Below are 16,320 nucleotides of genomic sequence, written 5' to 3'. Positions count from 1 at the left end.
TCTGTACTTTTTTTTTTTAAAGAATGGATGTGTCAGATTTAGACCTTCTGCTCTGTGGCACTACACAGGGAAACACTTATAAAATTACACTAAAAAATGGCAGGTTCTTTTTTTAATTAGGAAAAATTTCTAGTCCTTCAAAACTAGATATTTTGCTTTGATTTTATTTGTAATCAAAATATTTCTCTGGAAGCATTTTCTGTAGCCTTAATTACTCAATTAAACATGTTCCTGTGTGCCTTGTATGTCGCCACTGCATGATAATCCTGCAGATGGCAAAGATTTAATATGGAATTAAACTAAGCTATTAATTATATATACAAGTTAAAAGAAATCTAAATGAATGACCTCTAAAAAATGTTTCTCATACTTGTCTACTTACCTGGGAGATACAAGAGTCAAGCTAGAAACAGAGTAAGGATGAAGTGCTTGTACTTTGCTACTTGTTTTTATGAAATAAAATACTAGCCTTTTATTTAAAATGCCACCATAGGATAAAAATGTGATTCTTACAGAAGTCAGGTCATCTCAGATCTACTGCTACTATATCCGATCGAAAACAAAACTATCCCAAGCTAGTACGACATGGTGTACTTTCATGTACGTTGAACTGAGAGGCAGACAGCGAAGTCTGTAAAAGATGATTTTCACTGAAGACTCATGTTAAAGTGAATAAATGGAGAATCTTTTTTTTTGCAATCAGATGGCAAAGATGGGAAACATTCACTGCAAGTTAGGAATAAAAGAGTTATGTAAATATTTTTATCTTGGATGGTTATCTCCTCTGGAGGGAAGACAAAGCAACTAAATAATAATCCAAAATGTATAGATAGTAGAGTCTTACATAACATTATCTTCGGGGACTAAAAATCCTTTTTTCGTAGTTCTGAATACCATTCCGTTGAAAGTCAGTCTTCTCTTCTCCCCTCCCTCATAAGGGGAAAAATCCAGCTTGGAGTTTCTGTTCATGGAGGTAGGGTTTGGATCAAATTCATTAGATCCAAAGTTAGGAAAAAGGAAGAATTTGTCAAGTTGGATTAAATTATGGATTTTTATTTCTGCTTCTTCCATTGGTAGACAATGTAGTTCATTATTTTAAATGAAACCCTGACAGAGAACCTGAAACTCTTTATTTTATACTTTAGAAATGCCATGAATCATTCCCCCTAAATTATATTGAAGTCACTGTTTAGTGACTTGCTAACTTCCCTAGTCAAACATAAGCTCTCTTTTTGAATCGGCATTTTCTTTACTACTTCCCTGGGGAAACGAAAGAGAGTTCAGTAACTCCTGAAGGTTCCTGACTTTTTCTCTAAGAGTCCCTGAGACACTAGAGAAAAGTACAAAAGGCAAAACCCCTAAATAAGCAAGGAAGGTTTCACAGAGGATCTACTGGCCAAGTGACACAAAAAATTAAGTGCACTTTGTCCAGTTAATATTACAAGAAAAGCACAACCTTGTTCATCGAACATATGCCTTATCGCTAAACATCCTAAGGCTTTGTTTTTAATGTACAATAGTGTTAAAGCAGTGGTACCTTTCCACCAATGATAGATCAAATACTCTGGATCTCTGATAAATGATCTTTTAGGCTCACAACCCCCTCCCCCTTCACATGATGTAGTTTTACAAAGATAAATCAGAAAGGTTTAAAAAACTATATACTGTTAACCTTTTCCATTTCATGATTGTCTACAAGCAACAACCGAGAAAGCGTATGCGTTTTAATTCGGGAGGAAGAATAATGCTGAGTCCAACTCTTAACCCCTTACAATTCACATAAAACATGAAAGTTCAGAGCCAACTTTACAGACAACTTAGAGCTAATTTTGATTTATTTGAATATAGTTGACGTGATATTTTTGATTCAATGTAAAATGAGCAACAGTTAATAATCAGAAGCATATCTTTATGAGGATGATAACATAATGAGAAACAAAAGCATTATTTTTTTCATTTATTTATAACATATTTCTCATTTAAAAATTTCTGTTCTCGGGCTTCCCTATTAGCACAGGGTTAAGAATCCGCCTGCCAATGCGGGGGACGCAGGTTCGAGCCCTGGTCCGGGAAGATCCCACATGCCGTGGAGCAACTAAGCCCGTGAGCCACAACTACTGAGCCTGCGTTCTAGAGCCTTCGAGCCACAGCTACTGAAGCCCGCGTGGCTAGAGCCTGTGCTCCGCAACAAGAGAAGCCACCGCTCACCACAACTAGAGGAAGCCTGTGCGCAGCAATGAAGACCCAACGCAGCCAAAAAAAAAAAAAGAATTTCCATTCTCCCAGCATTTCTACTTCTAGCAGTAAATCCTAAAGAAGTAATCAGAGATGTGCAAAAAAGATTTATGTACAGGGTGTTCCAAGAGTAATTTTTAATACTGAAAAATAAGAAGTACCTTAAAGATTCAACATTATGGGACTGATTAAGAATTAGTTAAATAATTATATTCAAGTGGTATAAAATTGTGCAGCTATAAAAATGATGCTATAGAACCAGTGCTGTCCAACAGAAATAGAGTGTGTATGATATTTGTAACTTTAAATTTTCCAATAGGTGCATGAAAAAAAGTTTTTAAAAAGTGAAATTAATTTTATTACTATATCTTATTTAACCCAATATTTCAACAGGTAATCAAAATAAAAATTAATAATGAGGCATTTTCCCTTTTTATATACTTCCTCTGGAATTTGATGTGCTTTTTTATAGTCACAGCACATCCTAATTGTAACTAGCCACAATTCTAGTGCTCAACAGTCCATGCTGCTGTGGTGACAGTACTGAACAGTGCAGTCACAGACAATACTTAGATCTAGAAAGTAGTTAATAATGTATGAAAATTTCAAAACAGATTATATGACATATCTATAGTACGTTTCTAATCGTATGCTTTAAAAATTCATGAACAGGAGAAAAAAGCATAGGAGGGTATATGCCGAAATGCTCATGGTATTATTCCAGGAAGCAGGATTATAGTTATTTTCTTGTTTTCTTTTTTCTCTTCTGTATTTTCTAAATGTTTGAAAATAAACCTGTATTATTTTGAATTTCAGAAATGATTCTGTTAACATGCTCCAGTCAGCACTGATTAGATTTATGATGACTTTAGACATTCAACTCTTTCTAAGAATTTGATCCCTGAAAAGTAACTGTATTTATTTTGTATTTCATACTAGTGAATACAAATTTCATTGTCCTTAGAGAATAATTCACCACTATGTACAAGATTTTGAGCATGAGCCCTAACATTTGCCCCTTGAATGCAGTGTGTGTATTTACAGTATAAGAACTGTGAGTAAATTATTTCATTGCCTGTTAAACAACCATTTTAAGTCTAGACAAAAATCATAAATAGCCATTATTTATAAAGTGTCCATTCAAGGTACTCGGGAAATTGTATAATAAATAGGCAATGTGACCAACACCTCCTCGTACCCCAAATCACACACAAAAAGAGAGAGAGAAAATATATTAAATGGGCAAAGATGCTAAATACAGACAAAATCCACTTTGAAAAAGTGAGACTAAACTAAAATGACTGTTGCAAGCTCGGCATCCGCCTTCAAGCAGCAGAGCGCTTACCCTGCTGACCCTCTTCATCACTGTAGCCCACCCTCCCAAACCCCACACAAAAGGCTCTTAAGACAAACCAGCCTATATTTCCTCTTCAACCATCTCTTCTCAATATTCCCCATCACTGTCTAGCTCTCTGGCAGTCCTCATTTTATCCTCAGCAAAATTCCTGGGGCCCTTAAGGAGGTCCAGAAAACGTCTGACATTAACTTATTTTACTGATAAATATTTACTGAGTTCCTATTTACTGCATTAAAGCAGGGCTTATATCAGATAGGAGAAATACACAAAAACATAAAAATACAGAAATAATTTTAAATGGTGGTAAGGAAAATAACGGAAAAGAAGAGAGTGCTATGGAAGAAGATAATAGACTGGGGCTTGGGGCAGGAGCAGGGTGGTGGTCAGGAAAGCCCTCTCCAATGACAAAGGACAAACCCACTGATGCTGAGGCCTGATGGATGAGAGGGAAAAAGCGGGAAGAAGTGCCTTCCTGAAGATGTGCATGTCCCAGCCCCGGGTGGACGAGAGCAGGTAAATTCAGGAATCTAGGGTTGGCTGGGTTAGGGTTAGGGAGTGGAAGAAGGCTGGAGCCACTCCAGCCCGTGGGAGTCTAGCAGAGGGGCCAGTGTGTAAGCATGGTCATTACTAGTATTAACAACAACAGCAACAGATAAAATATAAGCACTTTTGAGAAGCTAGGCACATGCTAAGAGCTTTACACACAATCATGGACTAATTCCTCGCAGCAGCCCTTTGAGATGGGGATGATGAAGCACCTGTGAGGTTAGACCCTTGTCTGAGGTGACATGACTTGTAGAGGGCAGGGTAGGGGTCTGCTGACACAGCATCCTCTTGGATGAACTGCCTCTCCTTCCAAGTTTTGCACCCTGATCCATTGTCACCAGAGTTATGGGCAAAGGCAGAGTGTTTTGAAAGAGGATACTGGAAAAAAACAAAGAAACTGAGATTTCTGTTCCTAGAAGGAGAAACCTATCTTATGGACACGAAAGACCAAATTCGCTCATGTCTGAACCACAGAGGAAGGACAAAGAAAAATATGTGTAGCACGCTATAGTAGATACCTGCAGGTTTTGTCTTCCTGACACGTTATTTTCATTTTTTTCTAGTAAAAACTATTTTCTTTGGGCAGCTCTCCCTCCCCCACTCTCAGTCTACAGTGGTTTTGGTAGGGCAGACCCTGCCCCTGGCTTGCTTCAGGGCCGAGCACATGACTCTTCACACCTAGGCAACTGGAACATTTCATTCCCTAGAGTTACTGGCTGCTTGCGGTGTGCCAGACTCCGCGCTGTGGTGCAGGAATATGTTGATGAACAAGACACAGTCCCTTTCCCCCTTGGAGTTCATAGCTACTCCAGAGGGAAAAGGAAGGAAGCACAGGTGAGCATACCTACATCATAATTTACCTACAAACTGAACACAGTGCAGTAAAAACAGCACCTGATTAAAAAGAAAGTCTTGGTTCTCTAGTCTAGACATAAACATCGTCCACTGAACTCTATAATGAAAGGCTCGAAAGTGCAGAGGCCAAAAGACAGGGAGACCTGGAAGACGAGAGACCAGCCCTGGTAGCAGCAGCAGCTATGGGCAGAAAGGCTTAGTTAGAACCAGAACTGCAGGAATCTAAGTGGACTCTGGTCTGTTTCCAGAAATAAAGCTGCTAAAGAAAGAAATCAATCTAGGAACTGAGAAGAGAACGTCAGGGGGGACACCACAAAGAGCCATGGTGAAAAATGCCTCCAGCTGCTACAAAAGGACATGAACCCTGCAAGACTTTTCTGGCCTTTACCACCATAGCTCTCAGTAGCTCATCTCTCCTCCTGACCAATTACTGTATTTCCCTGAGCAGTTCTACATCTGGCTCCCTCCTCAGTGAGGCGGGACATGAACTGCTCTGCCAAACGCAGGATCCAGGGCCCCAGAACTTACCAAGAGCACCTGGCTTCTGGGTTCCTACGTTCCTGTGTGTCCAGCCTTCAAACGGGGCCTCTTCCCAACTCGCTGTGCAGATGTGTAGGTTTTTCACCCTACTTGCTATGAAGACTCATTAAGTTTCATGCCCAAATCACAGATTTAATTCATATTTAGTGGAGGTGAACGCTCTTCAATTAACTGTTTGGAAAAACTACGTGTAGCCCACCTAGAGTTATATTCCTTCTTCTCCATTCTACAAGATCTCAACATAAAGATCCCATTTGGGTGTTGCTAAATTAAAACGTCTCCCTCAACACAAATACGCTTCCCGAATTATCTGTTTTGTGTTAACTGGGACCTGAGGGGAGACTATTCTTGAATAAATGCACCAAGGAACAAAAACCAAAACCCAGTAATAATGGACCAAGTCAAATGGACTTAAATACCAACTCTGATGATTTGAGCAGTCATTTAACCATCACATTGATTCACTTATGCAACAAATTTACAGTGAGTGTTTACTGTGTATCAGACAGTGATCTAGGCTTTGGGGATAAGGTGGGAACAAGACATTTTCTGAATATTTTGTATGTACTGAGTACCAAACTATGCTCTCCTCCTTCATGGAGATAAATCCATCTTTCCTTCCTACTTTATTGACTCTTCCCAGGATATACTCTTAAAAATGGCGTGTCCATGTCAAGACTCAGTTGTTCAAAGAAGCGTTCTTTCAACAAAAGCAGTCTTGTAACAGTAATACAAAAAAAAACAAACAAAAAAAAACAAAAAACCCAAAACACACACAAAAAACCTTTAAGATCATCTAATTCAACCCATCATCTACAGATGACAAACCTGAGGCAAAGTAAGTTAAGGGTACTTCCCCAAGGTGGTCCATATCATTAGTGCTGAAACAAGTATTAAATCTCTTGGTTTTTCATCCAGTGCTTTCTTCTCCTGCACCGTCCAATACGGTAGCCACTAGCCCCATGCAGCTCTTTAAGTTTAAATTTAGAATTAAAAATTCAGTTCCTCAGCTGCACTACCTCCGTTTCAAGTGCTCAACAGCCACCTAAGCTAGTGGCTCTTGTATTGGGCAGCGAACAAAAGAGACTGTTTCCATCATTGCAGAAAGCTCATTGGACAGTGCTGTGGGGTCTAAAACACACTGCTTGCCTTATTCCAGCTCAGCACTTCTCAAACTTTAATAGGCAGAGTACCCAATCTGTGGGGATCACGTACGAATGCTGATGCTGATACAGTATAGGTCGGGATGGGGCCTGACGTTATACATTCCTCATAAGCTTCCGTCCGCAGAACTGTGCTGGGTCTGAGGACCACACTTGGCAGTATGGAGTGTCAAGGTTCCGGTTCAATACTGCAGTTGATACTGCAAGAGTTAGTGTCCTAACAGTTTAATGTGTATGATGTTTTTGTCTGCCCCATGAGATTTTAAGCTGCTTAAGATAGAGCACCACATCTTATACTTCCCATCCTTCATCATGACGGCACAGCGTAGGGACAGACCAGGAGTAAGTTTTCCTATCTATAAATGCATTATATTTGGTGCAAGTTACTGCAATGCTACACATAAACACACACACATAAACAGTTTCTTTCTTTTTTTTTTTTTTGCCACACCGCACAGCTTGTGCGATCTTAGTTCCCTGACCAGGGACTGAACCCAGGCCCTCAACAGTGAGACCACTGGGCTGCCAGGAAATTCCCTGGTTTTCTTTTTAAAAGACACCAGGTCTTTGATCTAACCATTCATTGCCTTTGATTTCCCAAAAGTGAGACACTGGTAGCTGTACTATGTCAACTTTAAGAAAACACATAGGAATTAATTGTATTTAATGGCTTTAAAATGAACTGTGAATTTTACTAAAGCATACATATTTAAAATAATTTTTAAATAGTTGAGAAAAAATATATAAGGTATATTTGATAGCTGAACGGATGCTAAATAGTCTCCTGAAAGTACAACTGAATATCCAACTTCTCTCTAAAATTAGAAAATGATTAAAATATTTACAAAAATAATACAATCAGAAATTTTATCTGTGTCTTTAAATTACTGTGGCCTTATTTCCTAGCCTGGAAACACAGGGCACCCTTTCTTAATGGGACAGCTGACAGCTGTCTTGGTATGAGCAGGCACTTCTATAATTCTTATCATAGTTTTCCATCAGTAATTTCCATTTTCCTAGAAATTTCAGTGATTACTATATGTAGTCAGTTATTAATTAAGAACTTTGCATTAGGTTTAAGAGTTCAATCACTTTTGTATCTAAAAGTCACATATCTATGCATTAAGCTTTTAAAGAAATGAGTCCTTTGTGCCTTTCTAAATGTATTCCTTATAAAGCAACAAGAAAAAAAAAGTTTTATTAATGCACAAGACTGAAAGAAATGTTAAGTATGCTAGAGTTCTGGTTTTGATTTTGGACTTCAGAGAAAGTAAAAGAAGCAGTGGAACAGAAGAGCCCTTTAATTACAATCCAATGTCCTAGAGAAGACTATCTGATATCTCTTCCAGTTGGCATTCGAGCCGGTGTAAGAAAATCAACTGCGATGAGTACAACACAAAATCATCCCACCTCGTCAAGATAATCAGGAATTACACTGTGAGTATGTCATGAACCTCCCTAGTTTTGTTTAAGACCTTCTTGGACACATTAAAAGATGGAAATGTTTCAAGAGTTAAATCAATAAATTTATTTATGCTACACAACCTAAGCCAATAAAAGTTTGTGTTAAGATTCCTCAAACTCCCACTTCATTTTGGGGAGGGTAACTAAATGAGCATTTTTTCCCCTAGGAAGAGAGTAGACTGCTCTCTGGCAGGAAGGTGGCAGCAGTATGATGGTTGACAGTTTGAGTCTGGAGTTACTGGCTGCATACAAATTCTCCACTCAGCCTCTTCATCATGTCAGCCTTAGGAAAATTAGCTATCTCTTTAAGACTCAGTTTCTTCATCTGTAAAATGGGAATGAGAACAGGATTGCTGGGAGCATTTAATGCAATACTGATCATATGGCACTTGACACAGTAAATAAGCATGTGGCACACAGTAAGCTTTAAATGAACCTTAATTATTTTTACTAGATCTGAAAGGGATATATCATAGCTCAGTGGCCATGAAATATTTTCCTTCACTTTCATCAAGCTCCTTTAAGACCTCTAACTTTGTGTTTGTATCTAGAAATCTTCCCTTAAAATATTAAAAAAAAAACATCTATTTATGAGAGAAATAAAAGATGTATTTGGGGATTTGTTTTTTCAAAACAAGTATGTTATCTGCTCACCTGGAAATGCTCTATAGCCCCTATTCAGAGAGAAAATGATTCAAAGACACTGAAGTACAATCTCAATAAATATAGTATCAATATCCAGATTGAGTCAGTAACGTTAGGTACACTCCTCTAGAAGAAAACTTTCAGTCATGGGGTTGCTGAAGTGAGGTCCAAGTAGCTGAGAACGAAGTAGAAGTAGACAAATACATAATTTATATTGCACAGGGGGAAAATTTGACTTAGTTCACACAGAGGACTGTTTTTGTCCTTCAGTATCTAGTTTGGTTGTTGCCTACACAAGAATCATGTCAACTCCTCTCTTTCCTTACTGAGCGCAGAACTGACAGAGAAAGAACAAGAACCGTTCTCCTCATCAGGGACAGGAGACAGTGGTCCCAGGAACAATCGCTCGGGCTGGCCAAGCTCCCATCATCAGCCAAAGAAAGGGCTTGTGTGTCAGCACAGTCAGGTGAGAAGGGGTCTGATGCGCACACTCCCTGCATCAGGGTGACCTGTCTCTGAAGGGAGGGCGGCGGACACATTCCCATTGAAGATGTTTATGACAGTGCTAGTCAGTACAGAATCCAGGCCCCCTCCAGTCATATAAATTCTCCACTCAGCCTCATCATGTCAGCCTTAGGAAAATAAGCTATCTCTTTAAGACTCAGTTTCTTCATCTGTGAAATGGGAATGAGAACAGGATTGCTGGGAGCATTTAATGCAATACTGATCACATGGCACTTGACACAGTAAATAAGCTTGTAGCACACAGGTGCGGGGCAGGGGGGCGGCCCAGGCGCAGGGGGGGGGGGGGGGGCGGCCTGGAGCAAGGAAGAGAAACAGGCTTGACACTGCACGTGTGCATAGCACTGTCCCATCGACAAGGTCATAACAACAGAACTCACTTGACCATGGTCCTCATGAGGTTGGTACAGTTATTTTATCTCGTCAAGAAATGAAGGTCTGAGGGGAAGATGGCATGCCCAAGAAAACCAGCAACGTGGCAGAGGTAGGAACTCCATCCACGTCATTCTGTGGGCAGAGGGCGAGAAAAGGGCTGTGGGGAGGGAAGCACTGAGAACTCGCCTGTGGCAGCACTAGATTTCACCAAGATGCGGTTCTTGTGGCCTTTGGTTTTATTTTCTCCACTGTCAAAGCAAGTAAGGTTCTAAAACTAGGGTTTTTATATAATTTTTCATAATATCATCAAATATTTAATCTCTATTCAAAATTTTCAATTTGTTTTTCAATTTCTTTTTTTTTTTTGGCTGCGCCACTTGGCTTGCGGGATCTTAGTTCCCAGACCAGGGGTTGAACCTGGGCCCTCAGCAGTACCAGTGCAGAGACCTAACCACTGGACCACCAGGGAATTCCCTAAAATGTTTTAATAGCAGCTTTTTCCTCACCTAACCAGGATCCGAACAAAGTGGTACACTGCATTTGGTCACTAGGTCTCTTTAGACCTTTTAGACTAGAATAGTGTCCCCATCATTTCTTTATTTTTTTTATTTTTTTATTTTTTTGTTTTTTTTGTTTTTGTTTTTTGTTTTTTTTGCGGTACGCGGGCCTCTCACTGTTGTGGCCTCTCCCGTTGCGGAGCACAGGCTCTGGACGCGCAGGCTCAGCGGCCATGGCTCACGGGCCCAGCCGCTCCGCGGCATGTGGGATCTTCCCGGACCGGGGCACGAACCCGTGTCCCCTGCATCGGCAGGCGGACTCTCAACCACTGCGCCTCCAGGGAAGCCCTCCCATCATTTCTTTAAATCACACTGGCTTTATGAAGCATCACAACTGTTGTCTTCTAGAAGGGCCACATTCTGGATTTGGTTGTTTCCTTATATCGTCTTCTAACATATTCTGCTAGCCCCTCTATATCCTGTAACCTGGGTCAGGTTTGACTGGATTCTTGGAAAGAAGATTTCACTGGTGGTGGTATGTTTCACATTGTTTCACATCTCACCTTGCTTCCTATTGTTCTACATCAAGAAACATATAAGATCGCCCCACTGTTACGGAATTTCAGAGTGATCACTCCATTTAGTTGGTGAGCGCCATATTTCTCCATTTTAAAAGTGGGTGTTGTTTTACTTTGTTTTTGTCAATCGTTAGTATACCTAATTTTTTTGGTACTATGTAGATAGGCTGTTCCTCAACAATTTCTCAATTTTTGTAGCTATTTTTTATGTTATGTTTGTAAATGTATCATGTTTTACCAATTAAAATCCTTCTGCAACATTCATTATTTGGGTTGGGAATCTGGTGAGCCAAATCTGCCCTACTTCCACCTCCCAGTGTTACCTTCATGGACCCAACTGCAGGTTCAGGCCTTTTCCTCCACCTGCCAAGTAAAGATGGTGGGCCTTACCTTTTGCAGGACAGGGGAGTTCCATCAGGATATGGACAGAATTCAATCTCTACCCAAAACTCTAAGAACAATGCTAACCATCTGGTAAAATTAGTTATGCTTTTGAAAATGTCTATTTTTATCAAAGATTTATATACACACACACACATACACTTTTTAAAAGCAAAACAATGCTAAAAGGCTCACAACAGAAACAGTAGTCATTTGGCCACCCTTGACCAACAGAGTCAACCACTTTTAACTCTTGTAGTTATTTCTTCCACTACTTACCTCCATATTTCTAAATAATATGTAGAACTATTATACTTAATTTAAAAATTTTAGTCATTATCTCTGACTTCCTCTTACAGTAGATGAGGATTAGCTGCTTTTCCTAGTACTGGCTTTGGAGGAGAAGTGAACGTAAACTCCTAAGGTGACCACACTGAATTTTTTTTTTGGTGGTACGCGGGCCTCTCACTGTTGTGGCCTCTCCCGTTGTGGAGCACAGGCTCCAGACGCGCAGGCTCAGCGGCCATGGCTCACGGGCCCAGCCGCTCCGCGGCATGTGGGATCCTCCCGGACCGGGGCACGAACCCGTGTCCCCTGCATCGGCAGGTGGACTCTCAACCACTGCGCCTCCAGGGAAGCCCGACCACACTGAATTTTGACAACCACTAGCACATGGTTAGTGGGCCTTAAAAATACTGTTGAATGTCATTGGATGAATGATATAGATATCCAAATGCATAAAGCCAGGATGCATTCTGCAGTTTCTCATAGCAAGTATGCATTGAGCAGAATGTAGGAGAAATACCTCATCTTCCCAAATCACATACATTAAGTCGGTTATTTGTATTTTGTTTTAGTATGTTCTTAGAAAACATTAAAATTCAACACATTAAAATATTTTTAAAAGAGGAATGTCATGAAACTAATTTAAAGGACTCAGGAAAAACATCTCTGCAGCCCAAAGATTTTTTTTCAAGTGAATTCTTAATTGGCAGTAGAGAAAGAAATCTCTAGTTTCTTACTTTAGATGTGAGAAAGTAGTCTTTTCTAAACAATGATGAGCAAACATGCTTGAAAATATATGGGAGACCTTCCCTGGAGTCACGCAGGCTCAGAATTCAGCCCTTTGCCTCACAGAATTTCAAAGTTTGACGCTAAGCCAAAATAAAAGTATAAGTTATGAATACTCTGAAAAGACTCCCACCTCATTAATATGTCTCAAAACACATTGCTTAAGGGTAAAGTTAATTAAATCACAGTCCACATACATTTGAAATGGACGGATAATCAATCACAGACAAAATTATGTTATACAAAGACAAAATAGGTGTAGTGGACACTAACAAAAGTTAAATGAAAACAGATTCATACAATGGAAGGAATTTTTCACCTGACTTGCTGCTGCCTCTTTGTATTATCCAGTTTTCGGGACTATCTGAGGCAAATTGATGAAAGAATTAAATATTCTTCTTTACTTGGAAACCTTTAAAGTGGCAAATCTTCCATTTAGTACTTGAGAATTTCTCAAGCTGACTTCAACCAGCATCAGATTTTCTAACAAGGCACGAAAACTCTTAAATTTACTGGCTGAATTACGTAGCTTTGTGAATTTTCCAAGAACTCACTCTCCGTGTTTTGTTGTTGTGTGTCTTTGGGCCTTTCACTTTCATTGCATTTCAACTATTTTGCAAGAAGAGAAAAGAAAGAAAGAAACTGAAACCAGCAATTTTGATTACTTGTTAACAGTTCTGACAAAAGAGACCCTGAGTTTTGTTTTTTGTTTTTGTTTTTTGTAATTAGCTGCAGGCTCCAAGTATGCACGTATTATTACTAACAGGAGCAATCTGGAGCAGATGTGAAATTATTTTCTGTAGCTGGAATAATTTCTATCCCCTGTAATATTATTTCCCTTATATGTCTAGCTTTGATAACATTGAATCTCAGAATGGGGAGGCTCTTAGAATGAGGTACTTTCAAACCTCCACCTGAGGCATCTTCCTAGCAAGGGCTGATAATAGGAAGTGGTGCACGGTGGTCAAGAGAGCAAGGGATTGGGAGCCAGATAGTTTTAACCATTTCTAACAGCGGCTAACAACAGATACCCAGGAAGTACTTGGGCAGTTATGTAATGTAATAGACACACAAGAGTCAGTAGCACAATGCGATAGACAAAACCCCAGGATGTAGAGTTTTGCAGACACCTGTGTGTTTCAGGATAGGTTACTTCTCTTCTCTGAGGCCCAGCTTCCCCGCTGCCAAATGGAGAAAATACTACAACTAATTCACAATGTTATTTTTAAAAACCAAATGGGATAAAATGTGTGAGGCTCAGAAAGTATGAGCTACCATTATTAGAACAATTCAGATTAAAAACCGGGAACTGGATAAACCTACTTTCAAGGTTCTCAGATGAACAGTATTATGTACCTAATGAAGGCAGCGATTTTTATAACTGACAATTTTAATTTATGAGAGAAGAAAATCAAGGTAAAGTTCACAGTATAGGTAGTAGAAAACATATCCTCTATCTTTAAATCTCCCTAATATATGAACAGAAAAATATGTATTCGTGCTTTCTAAGCATAAGCGTAATACAGGCGACAAAAAGGACAATCCTGGGTCCTCCCCCAAGGACAGTCCATCTAGGAGTACACAGCAGTCACGCACACCGGAATAACTACACAAGACCGTATAAGCTAAGTGGTGAATAAAGGGTCCGGAATAATAAGTTCCAAGGAGAAAGGGCTGGCTCCCTTTCAGGAGGTGTGGTCAAAGGGTGGGGGCTTCCCTGGTGGCGCAGTGGTTGAGAGTCCGCCTGCCGATGCGGGGGACACGGGTTCGTGCCGCGGTCCGGGAGGATCCCACATGCCACGGAGCGACTGGGCGGGTGAGCCATGGCCGCTGAACCTGCGCGTCCGGAGCCTGTGCTCCGTAACGGGAGAGGCCACAACAGTGAGAGGTCCGCGTACCGAGAAAAAAAAAAGAGTAGGGGGAATTTGAGCTGGGCCCTAAAGGTCAGTTTTCCGGAGAGGAGGTGGGGAAGAGGAAGGTCATTATTTCAGATGGAAAGAATGTGCTGGCCTGTCCAACCCCCATCTACAATTTAAACTAATGATAAAGCTGCAGTCCAGAGTCTCAGAAGGTTCCCTGATTTGGCGTAAGAAGGGAGAGAACTTGGGCAGCTTGTAACTTTCTAGATAAGGTCGCCTCCCCCCACAGGAAGCTAGGATAAAGGTATGAGGCGTAACATTAAGGAACAATTGGCACCCATCCCAGCGTTCCTCATCCGCCAGGGTTCCCAAGCCCCTGTGGCATCGAGGGGTCTTGCTGAAGCTGGTCAGAGGTAAGAACATACATCCAACAAGCTACAGCAGAATCCACACCAAATGGGGGTTTGTGAGAATACAAAGTAAAGAGTGTAAGAAACAAGAGGGAAACGGGTTGAAATACCTGTTGTTGTTAAGCTTATCTTGACATAGTTGCATGGGTCATATGCAGAGTTCTCAGAGTGGGGCTTCCAGTGACTCAAAGTCTCCTTTATGCCCCGGGATGGTGTAATGCCCCCATCTTCCACCCTACTGCTACTGACCATCTCCACTTGGGTGACTCTAGGCACCCCTTCCTTTCTCCTTCCACAGTCTATCTCATAGGATACGCATGCCTCCTCCCAACAGTGGCCTAATCCAGAAACCTGAAAGTCCCCATGGACTTCTGTCTCTTCCTTAGATTCTTTAATGGATGGGTCACTATCTCCCCAGTCTGGTCTCACCTCCTATAATCTATATATTCTCCAGACTGCTGCCACAAAGAGTATCACTTGCAGGATAAAAATCTCAACTCCTTTTTAGCAAGGCAGAAAAGGGCATCATTATCTGGCCCCAGCCGACCAGTCTGACCTGAGCTTCCAACACTCTTTCCTTGAAATTTGCACCCTGGCAACATTTAATTACCTGAGAGGTCCCGGAACCCACCCTGCTTTGGGGCCTCCCCGTGTTGCAAACACTCTCCCCTCCCACTGTGCTGACAACTTGGAACATTTCTATTCATCCTTCTAGCCTTAGCTCAAGTCCTTTCTCTGCTCTGATTCTTTCCTGACACCTGCCCATGTGCTGAGATGCTCCGGTCCATGTATAGCCTAGAACTGTGACAATTTACAATGTCTGTCTTTGCACCTGCTTTGTAAGCTCCTTGAAATCAGGAACAAAAACCTTTTTCCTTCCAGCTCTAGTATCCTGCACACAGTGCCCACCCAAACAAAACTTTGTTGAGCAAATGACTAATTTTAAAATGAAAAAGAGAGGAATCGCTATTATCTGGTTAAAATCAACAAGTCTGAAGAAATCCACCGCGAACATTATAGTCTATTTAATTGGAGGTGGGGTGGACTTGCATGGGGATATTCTCCAACAGTTTATCTTTTCTTTGAAACTGTCAAGCCAATGAAATAGACTCACGCATGTTGTACAACAGGGCAAGGAAGCAAAGGAGCATTTGTTTAAAAGAAATGACGTCTATGGTACTACCTGAATTTACAGGGTTTTGGAACTCTTTTCCACCCTGCTGATACTCAAATTTAACTAGAATATTTTCAACCTCTTCTCTACTACCAAAACAACAAAAATACCACAAAAATTTAGAAGCAGCCAGACAACAGAAATCTAGCACTAACTTAGCTTTGAGAACTCTCAAAATTACATTCAAAGGCCCCCTATAAAATGGGCGATGTTATGAAATTGTCTTTGCATCCCTTGAGGAAAAGGGTGACACACAGACTCATGCTGGAAATCGTAGGACTGAACTCTAAAATCCTCAAGTTTTGAGTATTTGGTTAATTGCAATCATTTACTTTCCTTGGGAATTAATAGAAACCATCTGCTTAATGATAAAGCTGAGCTCTGCAATTATTTGAGGAAACATGTGCTGTAGTCAGCGTCTTACTGAGGAAGCCTGCTAGACATACGTATTTTTGTTTTATAATTAAAGCCAATCACATTCATTAATTTAAAAATGCTGGGTTTTTAAAATTTATCAGCACCACCCTTGTTAATATGCACCTATGCAACCTTTAATTTTAAACTTATGGTAGGTTAAATAGCTGTAATTGTACAGATGGCTGTGATCACACATCAGAATGTTGAGGTGATCATGAGAAAAAAATAAAG

General features: G+C 40.5%; 1 non-coding gene across 1 annotated transcript; it reads right to left on the bottom strand.

Moving 5' to 3' along the window:
• Positions 1-10,098: 10,098 nt before the first annotated feature.
• TRNAT-GGU (transfer RNA threonine (anticodon GGU)) lies at positions 10,099-10,171 on the bottom strand. Its single transcript has one exon. It is a non-coding gene; the product is annotated as a tRNA-Thr (tRNA).
• Between the last annotated feature and the right edge of the window lie 6,149 nt (positions 10,172-16,320).

The sequence above is a fragment of the Aethalodelphis obliquidens genome, unplaced genomic scaffold (genome assembly GCF_003676395.1).
Source record: "Aethalodelphis obliquidens isolate GAN/ISIS:26980383/991018 unplaced genomic scaffold, ASM367639v1 scaffold84, whole genome shotgun sequence".
Classification (NCBI taxonomy): domain Eukaryota; kingdom Metazoa; phylum Chordata; class Mammalia; order Artiodactyla; family Delphinidae; genus Aethalodelphis; species Aethalodelphis obliquidens.
The sequence above is the reverse complement of the archived record's forward strand: the minus strand, read 5'-3'. Positions and strand labels throughout refer to the sequence as shown.